Genomic DNA, 20262 nt, shown 5'->3' with positions numbered 1-20262 from the left:
CACTGAATAACAGTAGAGTATTATTGTTTTTTTAATTTTTGTTTCATCTTTGTGAATGGCAGATGTCTATAGGACACTGCTAGGCATCCAGCCAATATTAGTGTATCACTCATTTTTGGTTGTCAGGACCAGAACAAAATACAAAGTGATATGTGAAGTTCTTGCCACTCTTTCTAAGTGACTTTAGAAGCAGTGAGGACAAGAGGACAGAGAGAAGGTTTGAATGACCATGTGAGACCTTGCTTCTAGTCTCTGCTCAGCAGATGGTCTCAGAAAGTCATTATCACACAGTCTTCTTAGCTCCCTTCACACGATTCCATGTAAAATGGCTTAATGCAATTCAAGAGTAGTGGGGCCGTGTTGATGGCCTCATCTTGATGTTGTACCAGCTCCTGAACTGCATGCATTGAGAGAAGTTTATTTATTTATTTATTTATTTATTTATTTATTTATTTATTTATTTATTTTATTAAACTTATAGATCGCCCCATAGCCGAAGCTCTCTGGGCGGTTCACAAGACAAGAAATATCAAAGATACAATAAACGTATAACAATATAAACACATTAAAAGTTTAAAATATTTAAAAAAATTAAAACAATATCAATGCATACAAACATGTTAAAAAGCCTGGGTGAAGAGAAACGTTTTAACCTGGCGCCGGAAAGATAGTAACGTTGGCGCCAGGCGTATCTCCTCTGGGAGATCGTTCCACAGTTCGGGGGCCACCACAGAAAAAGCCTTTTTCCGCGTTGCCGCCCTCCGAGCTTCCCTATAAGTAGGAGCTCGGAGGAGGGTCTTTGATGATGAGTGTAGTGTATGGGCAGGTTCGTAACGGGGGAGGCGTTCCAGCAGGTATTGTGGTCCTGTGCCGTGTAAGGCTTTGTAGGTCAAAACCAGCACTTTGAACCGGGCCCGGAAACAAATAGGCAGCCAGTGCAAGCGGGCCAGAATCGGTGTTATATGGTCGAACCGTCTGGTCCCCGTGAGCAGTCTGGACACTGCATTCTGCACAAGGTGCAGTTTCCGAACCGTCTTCATAGGCAGCCCCATGTAGAGCACATTGCAGTAATCTAATTTCGAGGTTACCAGCGCATGAACTACTGAAGCGAGGTTCTCTCTGTCCAGATAGGGGCATAGCTGGGCCACCAGCCGAAGTTGGTAAAAAGCACCCCGTACCACCGAGGCTATCTGAGCCTTAAGTGACAGGAATGGATCTAAAAGAACTCCCAAGCTACGAACCTGCTCCTTCAGGGGGAGTGCAACCCCCTCCAGAACAGGTCGAACATCCCCCATCCTGTCAGGAGAACCACCCACCAGCAGCATCTCAGTCTTGTCTGGATTAAGCCTCAGTTTGTTAGCTCTCATCCAGTCCATTGTCGCAGCCAGACATCGGTTCAGCACGCCGACAGACTCACTTGAGAAGATGAAAAGGAGAAATAGAACTGCGTGTCATCAGTGTACTGATGGCAACGCACTCCAAAGCTCCTAATGACCACACCCAGCGGCTTCATATAGATATTAAAAAGCATGGGGGACAGAACTGACCCCTGTGGGACCCCATACTGGAGATCCCAGGGTGCCGAGCAATGCTCCCCAAGCACTACCTTCTGGAGACGACCCACCAGGTAGGAGCGGAACCATTGCCATACAGTACCGCCCACTCCCAAATCAGTGAGTCGTCCCAGAAGGATACCATGGTCGATGGTATCGAAAGCCGCTGAGAGATCAAGGAGAATCAACAGGGTCACACTCCCCCTGTCTGTCTCCCGACAGAGGTCATCATACAGGGCGACCAAGGCTGTCTCCGTGCCAAAACCGGGTCTAAAACCCGACTGAAATGGGTCCAGATAATCGGTTTCATCCAAGAGTGTCTGGAGCTGGTTGGCAACCACTCGTTCCAGGACCTTGCTAAGGAATGGAACATTAGCTACCGGCCTATAGTTGTTAAGGTTTTCCGGGTCCAGGGACGTTTTCTTCAGGAGTGGTCTTACAATCGCGTCTTTCAGGAGGCCAGTGACCACTCCTTCACGTAGTGAAGCGTTAATCACTGCCCTGGCCCAGCCGGCTGTTCCATTCCTGCTAGCTTTTATTAGCCAAGAAGGGCAAGGATCCAACTTAGAAGTGGTCGCACGCACCAGTCCAAGCACCTTGTGAATGTCCTCAAGCTGTACCAACTGAAACTCATCCAAAAAATTAAGACGAGACTGTGCGCTGGACACCTCGGTCGATTCTACTGCTACAACCTTGGAGTCTAAGTCCTGGCGGATGCAAGAGATTTTATCCTGGAAGTGCCTAGCAAATGCATTACAGCACGCCTGCGATGACTCCACCATGTCCGTAGGGCCAGAATGTAATAGCCCTCAGACAATTTTAAAAAGCTCCGCTGGACGGCAGATCGATGATTTAATGGTGGCAGCAAAATGTTGCTTCTTTGCTGCCCTCACTGCCTCTAAATACAGCTTAGTGTAGGCACTTACCAGTGCATAATTGCATCCATCAGGAGTTCGTCTCCATCTGCACTCAAGCCGTCTTCTTTGCTGTTTCATCGCTCTCAACTCCAAAGTATACTATGGAGCTGCATGAGCTCTACACCGAAGAGGGTGCACAGGGGCGATCGTGTCAACCGCCCGGGTCATTTCTGCATTCCACAGTTCCACCAGGGCTTCGACAGGAGCACCAGCCTTATCAGCTGAAAAACTCCCCAGAGCCTTTTGAAAATCCTCAGGAATCATTAGTCTCTGGGGGCGGACCATCTTAATGGGTCCCCCACCCTTGCAGAGGGGAGAGGTCGCTGAGAGTCTAAACCTCAACAAGCGGTGATCTGTCCATGACAAAGGGACCGATGTAAAATCCCCTATATGTAGATCACCATCCCCCAGTCCAGTGGCAAAAATTAGATCTAGAGTGTGTCCCGCTATATGTGTTGGGCCAGTAGCGTATTGAGACAGCCCCATGGTTGTCATGGAAGCCATGAAGTCCTGAGCCGCCCCAGACAAGGTGGTCTCAGCATGAATGTTGACATCCCCCAGCACCAAAAGTCTAGGGGACCTCAACAGTACATCCGAGACCACCTCCGTCAGCTCAGTTAGGGAGACTGTTGGGCAGCTGGGTGGGCGGTACACCAACAGAATCCCCAATCTGTCACGTTAACCCAACACAAGATGCAAGCACTCCAAATGATACCTGCAGGAACACCTCTCCCGTTACGAACCGGCTCGTACACTACGGTCTACTACGAAGGCCCTCCTCAGGGTCCCGACCCATAGGGAGGTCCGGAGGGTAGTAACAAGATCTAGGGCCTTCTCAGTGGTGGCCCCCGAATTGTGGAATAGTCTCCCCGAGGAGGTACGCCTGGCGCCGACACTATTATCCTTTCGGCACCAGGTTAAAACCTTTCTCTTCTCTGAGGCATTTTAATTTAAGTTATTTATGTAAATGCTGTAATTTCTATTTTAGATGGTGTATTTTTATATTTGTTATACTGACTTTGTAATTTTATTATTGTATATGTTGCTATGTTTGCCGCCCAGAGAGCTGTTTCCTAGTCGGGCGGGATATAAGCTGAATAAATAAATAAATAAATAAATAAACCAGTAGCCACTTGGACAGGGTTCCTGGAGAGGGAGATGGAACTCCTATAGACCACAGCTACCCCCCCTCCCCGACCCTCAGATCTACCTTGATGCTGAACCAGATAACCCGGTGGGCATAGCTGGGAGAGACTAACTCCTCCCTGCTCACCCACCCAGGTCTCTGTAATGCACATCAGGTCGGCTCCCTCATCCACAATTAAATCATGGATGAGGGCGGTCTTATTTTGAACCGATCTGGCATTTAGGAGCAGCATCCGAAGACCTGAGGGCTGGCCGATAGGACAACCACAAAACCCGTGGGTGCGAGGAAGACCGGAACAAGGCACAGTCGTTAGCTGCCTGGGCTGAGTTCCCCTTACCTGGCCAGACTTCCTCACAATGCCATATCTCCCTCTGCCCGTCACCACAGCAATTGGGGCCCCCTCAGATCTCCCCACACAGCCCTGAAACCTCTCACCCAGGCACATAGTGTAAAACCTTAAACGTACACGCAGTTCTCATACACATACACTCTCATCACACACTCATACCACCACACTCGCACAGAAACAAAGCTGTAGACACGTGCTGACAAAACCCTATTAAATACTCTTCTCCTAAAGAGATGAGTTGGGCGATGTTAACAGCCAGAGAACAAACAGCAGCAACAACCAGCAACAGTCACGGCTCTTCCTCCTCAGATGATGATAATATCCTTCCCGACAAGCAGGTGTAGAGAGTTAGTCGCGGCTGGCGGGCGGCCAGGGCTCAGTCCTGTAAAGCATCACACCAGCCAGACTACAGCAGCCCGACCAGGGAAATATTGATGATAAACGATTCCGAGAAAGCAGCAACACAATCACAGATAAATCACACAGCTTTTATCCCCCAGCAACAGCAGTAGCAATGACAGCGTCTCTGCCATCCTAGGGTCTCCCCACAGTGTGTTTTGAGTGGAACAGGAAAGCGTAGCAGGCAAGTGTGCGAGCGCGCGAGCAACAGCCGCAAAAGATGTAAGGGCAGCAATGCACACACAGCCACCCTCTCCTCACAAGCCGCAGCACCGAGAGAACGACACAGATGACAGCGGAAGCCGGGCAGGGAATCCAGCGGCGCCAAAATCCAAAAGTCCAAAAAAAAAGAGAACAACAGCAATCGCGAAGGGAACAAGGGGAGCAGAGGCGCCACACAGCCCGTCGACCCAACAGCAGGCCCCTCCACCTGCCCGACCCAGACCGGTGCAAAAGGTACAGCCTCGTCCTCACCCTCGTCCACAGCTGAGTGTCAGTGCTGTAGATATTGTCCTCTGTATCATCGTTCGTCATTCGGGAGCAGATGAAATAGGCCAGATATTCCCATTAATTATTTAACAGAGGGGAGGATAGAACAAACACTCTTCTCCCCTCGGTGGCCATGATGTCTGAAGTTCTGAAATGGGATCTGGCTATACCCATGGATCAGGGCCAGCCCAAGCCTTTTCGCTACCTGAAGTGAAGGTCAAGATGGTACCTCCTCCCATTCCATGAACAGAAGCTAATCAAGCTGATGTTTTAATCTTCTTTCAACTCTGGTGATGATATCTTACTCCCAGGAAACTGTCATATATATGTTCCAGGTTTCCCACCTGCCTCCTGTGTTGGATGGGCTGTCATTCATTTGACACATACCTTCATATCTGATGGAGCTGGGGGAGGGTGTGGCCTTCTGGAGGCAGGTGTTTCAAGAAATCAGGGGCAATGGGTACACCCTTCTCCACAGTTGGCCTTATTAAACCTGTTTATTGGCCCTGATCTTGACTTGAAACTAATTAGCCACTTCTTGTTAGCGGCTAAAGTCATTATTGCCTGTAATTGGAAAGACTTTATAGTGGTAGATTTAGAGCAATGGTACCACAAAGTATGGCAAATCACATTTTTAGAAAAGTTAACCCAAAAAATTAGAGTAACCCGAGGACAAAATAAATATGACACTTTTGAATCTGTCTGATTTGATTTGATTAGTTTTGTAAACAATGCAGACTACATCCTCTCACTGCCCCCAGGATTCACTCATTTATGGACCCGATGACTATGTTTCCTTGCTTTCATAGACATATTTCTGCAGTCACTCTGACTGGCTCTGAAGCACTTGGAAAGGAAATAATATTAGGACTGTATGTAATCTGATAATGTAACTTCTTCACATGTATGTCTTCTGCTCTTTGGATTCATCGGTTTCCCAAGAATGTCTGCCATCTTGGGGGGGTTCTGGGGGAAGGAGGTTATATGTGTGTGTTTTGTATTTTGTACTCTATCTTCATATATTAAAATGCTCAATAAAAAGATTATAATAATATTTATTTATTTATTTATAGAACTTATTAGTTGCCCATCTGGCTGGCTGTCTAGCCACTCTGGGCGACGTACAACATAGGCACATAATACCTAGACATTGAAAATCTAAAAACAATGAAGATAAAATCTAGCCCACCCCAAAAGCCTGCCTGAAGAGCTAGGTCTTCAAGGCCTGGCGGAAACTGATCATAGAAGGGGCATGGCAGAGATCATTTGGGAGGGAGTTCCACAGGGTGGGGGCCACAATTGAAAAAGCATTGCTGATGGGAGATCATCCTCAACTGCACCTGAAGAAAGCAGGCTGACTAAGAGGGTACAGGCCAGACTGTGTGGCACACACAGATCTGTCCTCAAACTCCTGGCTACCACTTTCCCCACCCCCAGCATCTTTGCCTGAGGCAGCTGCTTCACTCTGACTAAAAGCAGGACCAGCTCTGTCATGGATGTTTGTCCACACGATGGGAACCTTGATTGCATTGCACTCCTGACCATGTAGAGAAACCTGTTTATAAAACTAATGCTTACCCAGCTAAGTTATTAAAGTTTCAATGAAAGATATATTAGTTTCTCATCACAATTGATTTGAAAGGCTATGGACCATCGACATCATTAAGCAGTTTGGTAGCCGCAAGAGATAAACGTGTAGACGCTGAATCCAGTAATTCAAGCAATTCAATCTCTGACTGTGAGAAAGAACAGTCAATTGGTGACAGTGAAAGAGAAGCAGAAAGCTGTGTTCAAACGTGCCCAGATTATTCTTAATCTTAGAAGGTTGTACAATCTTAGAAAGAAGTGTGGATGTGAGGGGGTGTGACTGTGACTATTACGAAGGGACTCTGCGCTTCTGAATTTGCCACGACACTACTGCTCAAAAGTTTCAATTAGTCTTGACAGTGAAGCGCTGTGATGGTAAAATATGCACAAAAAGGCTTGACTCGTCCAGCTTTATATATCATCTACAGACTTACAACACTTCATTATGTGATCCTTGACAATGTGAAATCCCTTGAACAGATAAATGAAATTTTGCTTGCAGACTGATGTCCGCATTAAAGATAAATGTTATTTGCATATTACATTCTTCTCTTTCAGGGTCCTAACTTCTAAGGGCTAGTTCATGCCATTATTTTTCTGTCATAAGGTGACCTCTGGCAAGTTGCCCTGGGACTGCAGAGCTGAAGAGAAGCACACTCTCCCCTGCGGGGGGGGGGAAGGAGCACTGGGAGGCCTGTGCTCCCACGAAGAACATAGTGCAAGGGGAAGAGCCTTCTGGCCCACCAGACTCAGGGAGTTTATTTCCCTCTTCCATGCTAGAAATAACTGTCCAATGGCTATTTGCCCTGGGACTTCAGAGCCAAAGGGGAATCCAAAGGAAGTCCATTGGCAGAGGACTATTCATTGTTGCTGATTTTTGTATTATTACATCAATCTTTTTTTTTTACAAAAAGTCTCCCCCCACTCCAAAAAAATGAGTGGAACCCACTGCTATAAAAAGTATGGAACACCTTTTTCATCAAATGAAATGATCACCTTGCCATCATTAACATCCAAGAATATTGTTAAGCTTTGAAGATCGTATAGTGGTGAAACTGTTTGATGTATGCTGAACTCATTAAATGTATGTGCATCTCTTTCATGAGATGAGTGCCACGAAAGCCCTTTTTTCTATTTGGGGAGGGGCATTTTATTTATTTATTTTAGAAGTTATAAAACTGCTCTACAAAAGTACCTGAGCCAGGCACAAGGATATTATATAAAAATAGAAATCATACAATATAGGAACATAGGAAGCTACCTTATTGGTCAGTCTAGCTTGGTATTGCCTATGCTGACAGGCAGTGGCTCTCCAAGATTTCAGGCCGGGTTTTCTCCCAGATCTACCGGATATGTGAGGTATTGACCCTGGGACCTTCTGTAGACAAAGCAGTTGGTTTACCCCTGAGCTGTGGCCATTCACCCTGAAAATACAGAAAACATAATACAAATCATAAAACATGAAGCTGTCAAGAATCACAAGCTGCAGACGGTAATTCAGGAAGGCACGGGAGGGGGAGTTTTCAACAGACATTGAAAAGATACAACAATGTTGGGCCTTGCTTTGCTTCTACAGGAACAGAATTCCAGAGAACTGATGCCATGATGCTAAAAGCACATGCTCAAGTCGTAGCATTGCTCTTCCCCTGTCCTCCTGTATCACCTTTATTGTTGTTGTTATATGCCATCAAGTCGATTACAACTTATGGTGACCCTTTGTATCTTTTTGGATATATTCATAGGGTTTTCATACTAAGAGGTATTCAGAGGTGGTTTACCATTGCCTTCCTCTAAGCCTATGGCACCTGGTATTCCCAGGCAGCCTCCCATCCAAGTACTAACCAGGCCTGACCCTGCTTAGCTTCCGAGATCAGATGAGATCAGGCGTGTTCAGGATAGTATTGCCATAGCCTGTACCCCCTACCCCTCAAAAAAAGAAACTCCATGTATAAATCATAGTTACTGGCAAGTATATGGGAGAAGAGCAAAGGACATGCCCAATGAATCCTTTTTTTCTCATGCTTGAAGTTTGATACATCAGTAACCATCTCGTAAACAATACATAAAAGAGGCTACATGGTTTCTCTGCATTAGGAGTGGGGGACCTGTGGCTCTCCAGATGCTGTTGGACTGCAACTCCCATCTATCCCAGGCTGCATAGCCCATGATTAGGGCTGGTGGGCACTGTGGTCCAGCAAGGTCTGGAGAGCCACAGGTTCCCCATCCTGCTCTACAATACATTTTGAATTCTCCCAGTAACAAATCATCATTTTGAAATTGATTCAGCATTTTCTGCATTGACTGAATAGTGTAGTTTGGGCTTTTCTTTTTCTCTCCCCCCCCCCAGTCTTTCAGCATTAATAAGATGGGGGTAAGGGGAGGGCGGAAGAGAGAGACATTTTATGAAAGATTTCCAAATGCAAAATCAAGTGGAGACAGTGAGCCGGCTTGTAATTCTAAGATGTTAGCTCTTCTTTTCCAGCAATTTGTAAATCTCAAAGCCTTAAATTAGATTATTTGAGTTAGATATGTGGTTGAGTTTCTACAGTGCCTCAGATTGCCAAGAATTTGTCATAATACTTGGAATGTCTTTTGAGGGCATTACATAAAATGAGCATTCATTGTTCAAAGGCATCCTAGGCTTAGCACAAGAAATATTCCTTCTTTCCAAATTTGCTTCCTTTTGTTTACAAGGTGATTTTATTTATTTATTTATTTATAAATATTTGTATACTGCTATTTCATTTAAAAAGATCAAAGCGGTTTACAAGAAGTAAAAAAAAGTACAGCTTCAAGCAAGGAATAAGAGATGGAAAACAGCATAATTAAATCAAACATATTAATTTCAATTCAATCCAGGCTGCAATGTTTAGCTGATTGATTAAACACTCCCTCACCCCCAAAAAATGTTAAGAGTTGTAATACACAGAGAAGCTCTCAGAGGATTGATTGTATCTTTAACATTTGAGGTTTACACTGGATAGGAGCACAGCAAGTATCAGACCAAGAATCATGTTCCTCCATGACAGCCAGACCAACCAAGATATCCTGTGTCATTTTTGCACCGCATGTCTTGTCATAAACCCCACACAGTTTGAACAACATAATGAGGAGACAGCAAGGTAAAGGTGAAAACTTGTTGCACCAAGAGGTGGACATTGAGGCAAGCATAATGAAAGACACAAGGCACAAGAAAGAATAGGTGCATACTCTGGCCCAGTTGAGAAGAGAAGCGCTTGGCTACCAACGAGTGTTTTTGTGTGAATCAAAGCTCTGCAAAGTGCTTATCTCCAAGGATCATGCCAACCTGGCAGCATTTCCTCAAATGACACGGAGGACAGTTCTTCCGACAAATTTTATCCACAAAGCAATCATTCCATCCAACACATATGCAGCCCTTCCATTGCTCTCTTAAAAAAGACTTTGCAGGTTCCACAAGTCAGTACTCCATAGTGACCACCTGAAGCTTCATCGCCGCAGATGAGACAGATCTTTTGAGGCAATGATTTGAAACCATACTGGCCAGTTTCTGTGTTGGATCTTATATAGCTCAGATAGGCGAGTAGAACTGGGGCAAGCCGTCTTTGAGGCTGGTGAGCTGCTGCAGACCGTGAAAAGTGAGCGGCTGGTAAAGGGCTGGAGGTAAACGTAGGTGATTGAGGATGATGTAAAAGAAGATGATAAAAGAGAAGCAGATAATAAAAGCTATAAAAGTTTTTCTCTAGCCTTTCATCATTTTGTGCAGCCATTGAAAGTTTCTTCCAGTGTTCATATATATTGTTATGAAAGCAATCTGCATATTCTGTGAAATGCAATGCGATGCAACCCCTCACACACAAAAATGCCACCATTTGTATATGAATCAGTGGCCTAGTTTGGACATAATGCTGAAACTGGACTCCCGTGCTCCCCTGTTGTGATCACAAGGATGAGACTGGAAGCACCCATTTCCTGGTTTAGTTTAAATTAGCATTTTTCATAAGGACATAAAAAAGCCCTGTTGGATCAGACCAAAGGCCTCTCCAGTCCAATATCCTATTTCCCAAGAAATTATTTATCTATTTAATTTATTTATTTATTAAATTTATATCCTGCCCTTCCTTCCAGAAGGAGCCCAGGGGGACAAACAAAAACACTAAAACCACTCTAAAACATCTTAAAACCAGAAGAATTTAAAACATATTAAAACAAAGCATATTTAAAACATATTAAAACAAAACATCCTAAAAACATCTTTTTTTAAAAAAAAAACACCCTTAAAACCATCTTAAAAAGCAATTCCAACGCAGACACAAACTGGGATAAAGTCTTTACTTAAAAGAGAAAGGTCTTCACTAGGCACCAAAAAGATAACAGAGATGGTGCCTGTCTAATATTTAAGTGGAAGGAATTCCAAAGGGTAGGTGCCACAACACTAAAGGCCTACTTCCTCTGTTGCGTGAACAGACCTCCTGATAATATGGTATCTGCTGGAGGCCCTCACCTGCAGAGCGCAATGATCGACTGGATATATGAGGGGTAAGATGATCTTTCAGGTGTCCTGGTCCCAACCTGCATAGACCTTTGTACACTAAAACCAGAACCTTGAACTTGGCCCAATAGCTAATGGGCAGCCAATGCAATTCTTTCAGCAGGTAGTCACCCAGATACCTCACGGACATCTCACAAGCAGGATACTGTATCAATAGCTGTCTGACGCTGTTGTTTCCCAGCACCTGGTTTTGACGTGCATGATGCCTCTGATCCTGGATATATATAGTCATCATGGGTAGTAGCCATTGATATTATTATTTTTATTGTTATTTGTTACAAATATAAGTCGCTTTACACCAGAACAGTCTCAAAACAATTTACAGAATAAAAATTCATACAAAGAAAAATGAAAAACCTTTAAAACCATAATGTACATGATGGCCTTATCCTTCATGAATTTGTCTTGTTACACCCAAACTGTAACTTATACTGGTGGGCACACTGGAACCCATGAAAACTGGGTAGGTGGCCTCTGGGCTATTGTGTAGGCACATCTGAATGTTTCAGACAGTGAACAGTATGTTGTGCTACTACAAAACTAGGATCAGAAACATCCAGATTCAATCCCAACTCAGCAATATAACACACTGGGTGACCTTTAGCCAGTCACCTTCTCTCAACCTACATGGGTTTGTTGTGAGGACTAAAGCAGGGGAGGGGGATTGTAGACAGCGAAGAAGGCCAAACAAGAAATGGATTGATTCCATAATCGAAGCCGCAGACCTGAACTTACAAGATCTGAACAGGGCGGTTCATAACAGATGCAATTGAGGTCGCTGATTCATAGGGTTGCCGTAAGTCATAATCGACTTGAAGGCACATGACAAAAAAATAAGAATTAAAATTAACACAGATTCCTAAGAGCCAGACTATACATTATGTAGAGTTCCATGTAAATTTCCCCTGACATGTTTTTAAATGAAAAGCAGCCACTAAATACTTAAATCGAGGGCAGAGAAAAGATGGGTGGCAAGGGGTGCCAAACCCTTTCCATAACAGCCACTTTTCCTGTCATAATTGCCCTTTGATGCTTTTTCTCCCATTAGAGGAAGCCGTATTTCCTCTAATACATATGGGGACCCATATTTCTTTTCCCTGTGGTGAAAAAAGCAGCTTGAGGATGAGTTGGAGAGAAACAATTGCTCTCATCCTTCCTCTGTTCCTGATGTCAGTCTCCACTGGCTGCTTTTTATGTTAAAAAATGTTTGGGAGATTCCTTTAGAACTCTTGAGTAATGTGCCATGTTGGCCTAAGGCAGCACCTCCATAAATTTAATACTTTCTTGTTTATTAATAACCTTACTTGAGGATATGGGGAATACAGGAACAGCTGGATGGATTTAAACTGGTGTGTGTTGTGTTAAACAGTGGACACATCTGAATGTTTCAGGCAATAAATAGTATGTTGTACTACTACAAAACTCCATTCTTGGATAGGTAAAAATATTAAGGTGTCTGTAAGCTCAGATAGGCACCCTGAACATCCTACCTAACTGCACTTTGCCTTCCTGTTCTCCATCTTTCAGCTGTCAGTACAGTTGACATGGCTCATATTTGAGCTGACTTCTAATTAATTTTGAACAGAAAATTTTAATGAGATACATGACAAATTGATTTACAAATTCTAATTTCTTTAGATTGACCTTGTTAGGACTACTGTGTCATAGCATAGCATGGGCTAAATCCTCTTTTTTTCCTTCTTCACTCAATGACTACATCAGAGCTGGGGAACCTGTGGCTCTCCAGATGTTGCAGGACCTCAACGCACACTAGATCAGCCAGGGTAGTCAATGATCAGTGATGATGGGAGCTGTAGTCCGATAACATCTAGAGGGCCACGTGTTCCCCATCCCTGAACAAAATATTAATTTTACAATCTAGTCACTTCCAGTATGATTAATTGAATGGTGGATCCAGCACACATTATACTTACAGGGGTTCAGATAAATGCATGAGGGGGTTCTGGGACTGCATAGAGTAGTCCCACCCCAAATGATGCATCTGGTGGCCATGCAACCATCCTCTATTCATGTCTTCAGCATCTATGATATGGGATGCTATGTACATAGAACAATTAGGTTTTCTCCCACATGACAGTAACCATGCCCAAACAAAAGTACGGATGAATGTTTTAAACTGTCTTGATTACCTTCTGATGCATGTTTCTGTAAATCATCTTAGGGCTAAACATTGTTCACTTGTAGACTCTCTTCTCAGTCATTCATAATTTCAAAGTTACACTTAATCCTATTAAAGATTTTAGAAAGATTGGGTAATTGGAGGCCAAATGTGTATTTGTTTAATGTGTAAAATTTCCCATGTATTTTACTGTCTTTGATTTTAAAAACTCTGCTTTTTTTCCAAGTTGTCAAAACTGACTATTACTATTAACCTAGAGGAATCAAATTTAAATAATTGCAGACAGCTCATCTGATTTTAAATCAGCCTCAGTTAGACAGAATTGTATTTGATGGTATTCCCTTTTGAAATGAAACTTCTCATATTAACTCCTGCATTTCACTGAAGAAGAACATGCTTTGCATATGAATGGCTTCATGGAGGCTGATTTAAAATCATTTTTATTTCACCTGGAGTTTTTCTTCTTCTTCCTTTCTTCACTGTCATGAACTTTCTGTTCTTTTTTGCAACCTTCTGATCATTTCACACTTTTTTCTAATCTTAGTGTGTCAGTGCAAAACATGGACTGTAGCAAATTAACCATCAACATTCTATCTCAGCTACTACAGTGAACCAGAGATACTCTCTTGGACAAGCTGCTGCACAAGATGTTCTCTCCACGCCCCCGCTAGATAGGCAGAACCATCAGCTTTAGACCTCCTAATGACCTGCTGCTAAGAGATGGAGGGGAGGGGAGGGCAGTAGTGGCCAGCATGGTGGGATACAAGTAATGTGATGGGCAGCAGCACTCACCTGACCTCTCAGCAGCTGAGTCATGGCTGCTTACTCGGAAGGAGAGGGAGAGGCAATGGGGAGCTTGGCGCTGTGCAAATCCATTGGCAGAGCAAATCTGGTAGTCCTGCTGGTGTTCTGACCTCCGTGCTGCTTCACCCCTCTCCCTCTTCTTCCTGGTAAGCAGCTGCAACTCAGCTGTTCGGAGGTCAGGTGAGTGCTGCTGCCCCACCACATTACTTGCTACTGGAGATGGGGGTGCCTAGATATAACCTTCCCCTCCTAAGGGCCTCAGCAATGTCAGATACATGTACAGACAAAGACACAGATATGCTGCAGTAGCAAATGCTTTCAAATCCAAATTTGGCAAATGCTTTCAAATCCAGGAGATTTGCATCTTGAAACAGACCACCATTGGTGGATCAGTATGTCTGAACTTTTATTAGACCATTACAGTTCACATTCTTTATTCTTGGTTGAAATAGGCTATTTATTTTTACTATTTTTTATTTTTTTACTTAATAGTTTTATATCCCATCCTTCCTCCAGGATGCCTTACAAAAATAGTAAATAAAATACTACAGTCACAGTAAAACAACACTGAAATCAACAATTCAGATAAAATCATATAGATCTGTCTAAACATACTAATGCAATCTTACCATAATTAATGTGAGCTGGCAAGAACTCCTGAGCTAGTCAAGATTCAGAAAATAAATCGATGTTGCATTCGACATGGAAAAAGGGCAGCCTGGCATTGTGTTCATCCCATAAATTCCAGACATCCTAATCCACGTTTTGATGTCATTGTGCCATATATTTTCCTCTATCATCTCCTCTACCTTTTTGGCACCATCTACTCTACTCTACTCCCTGTACCTGTGCTGCTTATGCACCGACCATGTACAGTGTATTGGATTGTGTACAATGTACTCACAGAAGTTATTAACATTATTATTGTTGTTTGTTGTTATTTGCCTTCTACAATTATCTCAGGCAGGTATACAGTAAAAAAAACAGCAAAAAACAGCAAACAAGACAGCAGATACAATACAAAACAAAATTAATACCCATCACAGAGACCCGTTCATCCAGCTGGGAAAGCCTGTTGGAGCAAAAATGTTTCCACAAAGTGCAGATAGTGGGAACCTGTAGTATCTCGACAGGAATGCTATTCCACAGAACAGGGGCAGCCACACTGAAAAGCTTGTTCCAAGTTACTGTGGAGCAGGATTCTGATCTCTTTAGAACTTGCAGTAAAAACTCTCCTGCAGATTGCAGTGACCTACTGGATATTTAAGGTAGTAATGCTAGGGCTGTATTTAACTGGATTCAACCAAATCTTGAAGCAAATTGGACTGATTTAGGGGAAGAGGATTTTGCCCAAGTCAGGCAGAGGCAACTCCAGATTACCACAGGATGGATCAGGCAGCCCAGAGCTATTCGGGGCTGTCAGGGGGCTGGGCAGTGAGCAGGAAGGAGAGGTAGCCATTGCACAGGAAGGAGATGTTAGACAGGAAGAGGAATCAATGAAAAGGCCTAGGAAAGAAAAGGGAAGCTACCTACCAGCTGAATCTTCCAGGGAGAAGGTAGGGGGGATGCCTTTGGATGCAGGGTCCAGCGTGCTTACCTTTGGGTGAGGGTACAGAGTGCTCCTTTGCAAACAGCTTTCCCACCCAATCTCTCCTTCCTTCCCAATGCTGTTGAATGGAGAATTCAATCCTGCAGGGCACAGGGCACTCCGCAAGCTGTTTCTCCTCAGGGAAGCAGCTTGCACTGCAGGACCCTCTGGATTTGAATCCTATACCCAACAGCTAGTGAGCAAAGGGTTCAATCCTGTGGGGTGAGGACACTCCCTCACAAGCCCCTCCCCCATAAGGAAGGCACTGGCAATGGAATGTTCTGCACCCCACAGGATTGAACCCGCCGGCTCTCATTTGGGAAAGGGGAAGAGATGTAGTATGAACAGCGCATGCACACACACACCGAAGGACAAATAAAGATAGACACAGAAAGCACAGCTGCAAATAAAATACAAACCTAACCTAAAAAACTAGGGCCAAAAGGGGAGGGAATAAGGGAAGTGACACTGCCCAAGGACACATGGGGCTTATTGCATCAGTCTTGCAGGTTAAAATGGTAGCGATTTCTAACATTCCTTTCACACTGCAATACCTGTTGCGTTAAGGAACCCTGGCTTTTTTGGCCAGTGTACTGGCATTTCACTTAGATGTCTTTCACACTGCTGCAATGAACACACCCCTGTTATACATATGCACACTGTAATCCCCCACTGTGTTGGAGGTCTAAGATTTCATCTTGTCACCATGCGACCCCTCTTCCTTTAGCACTTAACATTTTATGGGATGTCTGGACACAGGGGTGTGGAGGGGGAAAGGAGGAAGGGGAAGCTACTATCTGCGCTTATGCTAGAATACTCGTACAATTTTTGTCAGGCCAAAAAACTTGATGTGTACCTAAAATGTGGGAGCGCATTGCATGCTGGGATGCCTGCCACGTGAGCAGCTACAGCTAGTGTGAAAGTCCCAAAATTTTCTAGGTTGCCAAACCTACAAACAGATTATTTTTTGAATCATTTATCACAGAAATAAGTGCTAAACTTCCACTAGATTTCCGGAACTAGCTTTAACATCATGTGAAAGATCAAATATAATGCACAAATTAGCAGATGAAATCATCAGAATAATGGAATAAAGTGCAGTGTGAAAGCAGTCTAAGTAACTAGAAAGACTAACAGTGTAATCCAAACCCAAGATATACCGGTATTAGAGAGTTTGCATTCAGCAAAACTTGGGCTTTCCTGGCTGAGCCAAAGCTATGCCAATATAAGTTCCTCACCCGGGCTGAGCCAGAGATACATCAGTGTAAATCCCTTATCTCAGTTCAGCTAGAGCTCAGCCAGCAGAATTTATGCCAGCATAATTTACCTGGTGTAAATCCAAAAATAGGGGAGTTTCAGTGGCATGGTGGAGTGGGGCAAAGATAGACTTACACCTATTCCAAACCACTTTGAGCTTGTTCACATGACCTAGCACCCAAACAGTAAAAGGCTGGCAAAAAGGGTGGTGTAAATCAAATTCCTCCAAATTCCTCCTGAACTGAGTTTGGAATAGGGGTAATTTATGCCAGTGTAATTTAGGCTGGTGTATGTTATGCCAGCTTTCAATACAGGCATATCCCGCTTAACGTCGCTTCACTTAACATCACCTCGCTATAACGTACATGCTCCATACACCACCATACCCAGCTTAACGTACGCGTGCTTCGCAATTATGGACACTTAATGGCATGATGCCACTGCCATCTAGTGGCGATTTCAGTGCAGTACATGCATAGATAATTGCTTCACTTTAAGTACATTTTCACTTTACATACATGCTCCGGTCCCATTGCGTATGTTAAAGCGGGATATGCCTGTAGTTGCTCTGATAGCTTGTCTGTTTACATTGTGGATTTTTATTTTGAAACTGAGTTACAAATACAGGCAACAAAACACACACAACCATAAAAGTACAAAAAGATCACTAACCAGGAAAAAAGAAACTCGCTGATTACAGTCCTTAGCATATCTCTCATGAATTATATGATACATTATAGTCAGAAAAATACAGGCATCTATGTTTGATTAGAATTTGATCAGAAGCTTAAAGGGCTTCCAGATAGGAAACAAACAGAAAGCAAGGCACCATTATATATATATATATATATATATATATATATATATATAATAGAAGATGCTGTGGTTGCTGCACTTGTTTAGTAAATTTGTGCATAATCATAGTCTCCCAAATTTTATTAATCCACTGCTGCTTTAAATGGTTGCTTTGCAGATTCCCAATTACTTAATCAATTAATTCCATTTCTATCCTGCCATGAATCAATTCATTATCCCAGGATTGCTTAAAACAACAAATATAACAACAATAAAATAGGACAAATAATAAAATATAGCAACTAAAGCATCAGTTACATTCCAGAGCAGAAGGGGCCGGGCTTGGATGCCAAGAAAGATGGTGGCATAGGGTGAGAGCTCCCCAGCCTGATACAGCATTAATGCCCTTAAGCACAGAAAAAACAGTTCATTTATTTATTAAACCAACTCCCTTTACGGGGTATGCTCTGGGGACATCAGAGAAACAAAAAACTGGACCTCACAGGATATTTCAAACCGACAGGAAAGATATTGATCTCGAGACCAGCTCAAGACAGACTACCGATTCTCTCCAAAGTGGCGACGAGCATGAGTAAAACCTCTATTGGCACACACACAAAGGCAGAGGTGGGCACCCCTGAAACAATTGCAGGGACAATCAAGGAGGAAATTTCAAAGCACTTCTAGTCTCTTAAACAAGATTTGATGGCTAGCTGGTTGTCAATTCTAGAGGAAAAATTGGGAAGTGTGACTAAAAGAATAGACGCAGTGGAAAGAAATATGAATCAGACGGAGGAGATGCTTAGGGACCAAGATACCAAATTTAAAATGTTAAAGAAAGATCATACAATTATCAAATTTAAACTGGAAGACCTGCAAAACAGAAATAGAAGATCCAACCTTCATTTTAGAGCGGTGGACAAGAATTAGGAAGAGGACAATGTTAAAAAAATTCTTACAAAATGGCTGATGACATTGCTGCCTGATTTTCCCCTGGAGGAGGAAGACTTCAACAGAGCCCATGGACCAATATGCAGAGAGAGTGTTCTTGCACTCAGGTCCTGCTTACTGGCTTCCCCCAGGCACCTGGTTGGCCACTGTGAGAACAGGATGCTGGACTAGATGGGCCACTGGCCTGATCCAGTAGGCTCTTATGTTCTTAGAAAGCCCCAGGAATATAGTAGTATGTTTTGCCAAATATTCCAAGAAAGAGGCCTTACTTAACAGTCTCAGGGAGACGGGTGAAGTTAAATATAAAGACTCCACAATTATGGTACTTCAAGATCTTGCTCCAGAAACATTAGAGAGAAGAAGAAATCTGAGACCTTATACACTTATATTGCAAAAGGCTGGGCTAAAATACCACTGGAGCTTCCCATTTAAACTTATAGTTCCCTACAAAGGGATTACACACATGGCTTCAACAGAAAAAGAGGAAGCAAATATATTCAAAATATTACAGTTTGTCGAGCCCCAGGTCTTTCAGGGGAATCAAGGAAGGGGGCTGGAGGTGCTTCAGCCCCCTCAGCTAGAGCAGCAAGGGACAGAGCCAGAGGAATTTGAGACTTTCAAGGACACTGGGGGAGGGATTGTGCTTGACACTGTGCCAGTTCCCACGGACAGTCCTTCTGCTGAAGAAGACACACGAACAGAACCATTGGGGGAATCTCTGGCATGCGCACCGATTCCAACCCCCCTGGATCCCCCTCTTGACACTTCAAATGCTTCCCCACCTCCTGACCTCCAGCCTACACCTATCCAGTCAGTATTGTCAGATGAGCTGTCGGAGGCACGCCTCTTTCACCCCACGCCAGATGTCGCGAGAAGCGCGCCGGTCAGAGGGAGGTTCTTCGAAGGAGTGAGAGATTACGGGCAAAGACCTTTCCTATTTAAGCAGACCCAGTACACCGTCTATTTTGTATAATAAAAATATGCCGACTCAAGAGGGTCCCTTTGGCCATAGCGGCACTGGATATTTATAAAGCATTTGACAGCGTGAATTGGAAATTCTTATTAAAAGCATGGGAAAAAATTCAATTTGGCCCTAAGTTCATCTCAGCAATGCAAGCCATTTACACTTTGTCCACCGTATTTTAGATGATAACCTGGACCCTATTCTGGCCTTCGAAACAATTCTTTCCCTGCTCAGACCATGCCTGACCCAAAAGAGCTACGGCAGTTCTAGGATACACTCTCCACATTCTTGGTTTGACCAAGAATGCAGAATAGCAAAAAGAAAGATTAAGTCCTTCCTTCGTTCGATCCTTAATTATCCATCTGAACAATCTTACAGCCTTCTGCAATTAATGAAGGCTTCCTATAGAAATCTTTTAAGACAAAAAAAAGCTGATTTTGCAGAACTCCGTTGGCAGCGGTTAGCCAGTGCGGTTTCCGAAAGACAAGAGCGCCAATTATGGAATATAGTTAACTCTGGGATGAAGTTGTTTAAATCTCTAAATGTGAAACGAATTTCGTCCGCAACTTGGTATACCCATTTTCATAGGCTCTATTCCTCAGTAATAGTCTCACAAGGTAATTTACTGGACTATGATATCTTAAATGTGCCAGTTTGGCCTCCAGTCACTGTTGACGAAGTGAGATCACTCATTCAATCCCTGAAAAATGATAAATCTCCGGGTGAAGATTTTCTTCCCCCTGAAATTTTTAAGCAATTCCCAGATTGGTGGGCCCCCCTTTTGGCCCACC

The 20262-nt window shown here is 43.6% G+C and overlaps 1 non-coding gene across 1 annotated transcript; it reads right to left on the bottom strand.

Annotated features, from left to right (window-relative positions):
* Nucleotides 1-8234: 8234 nt before the first annotated feature.
* LOC133364674 (5S ribosomal RNA) lies at nucleotides 8235-8353 on the bottom strand. The gene has a single exon (XR_009757995.1). It is a non-coding gene; the product is annotated as a 5S ribosomal RNA (ribosomal RNA).
* Nucleotides 8354-20262: the final 11909 nt, after the last annotated feature.

The sequence above is a fragment of the Rhineura floridana genome, chromosome 9 (genome assembly GCF_030035675.1).
Source record: "Rhineura floridana isolate rRhiFlo1 chromosome 9, rRhiFlo1.hap2, whole genome shotgun sequence".
NCBI lineage: Eukaryota > Metazoa > Chordata > Lepidosauria > Squamata > Rhineuridae > Rhineura > Rhineura floridana.
This window is presented reverse-complemented; position numbering and strand designations above follow the sequence as displayed.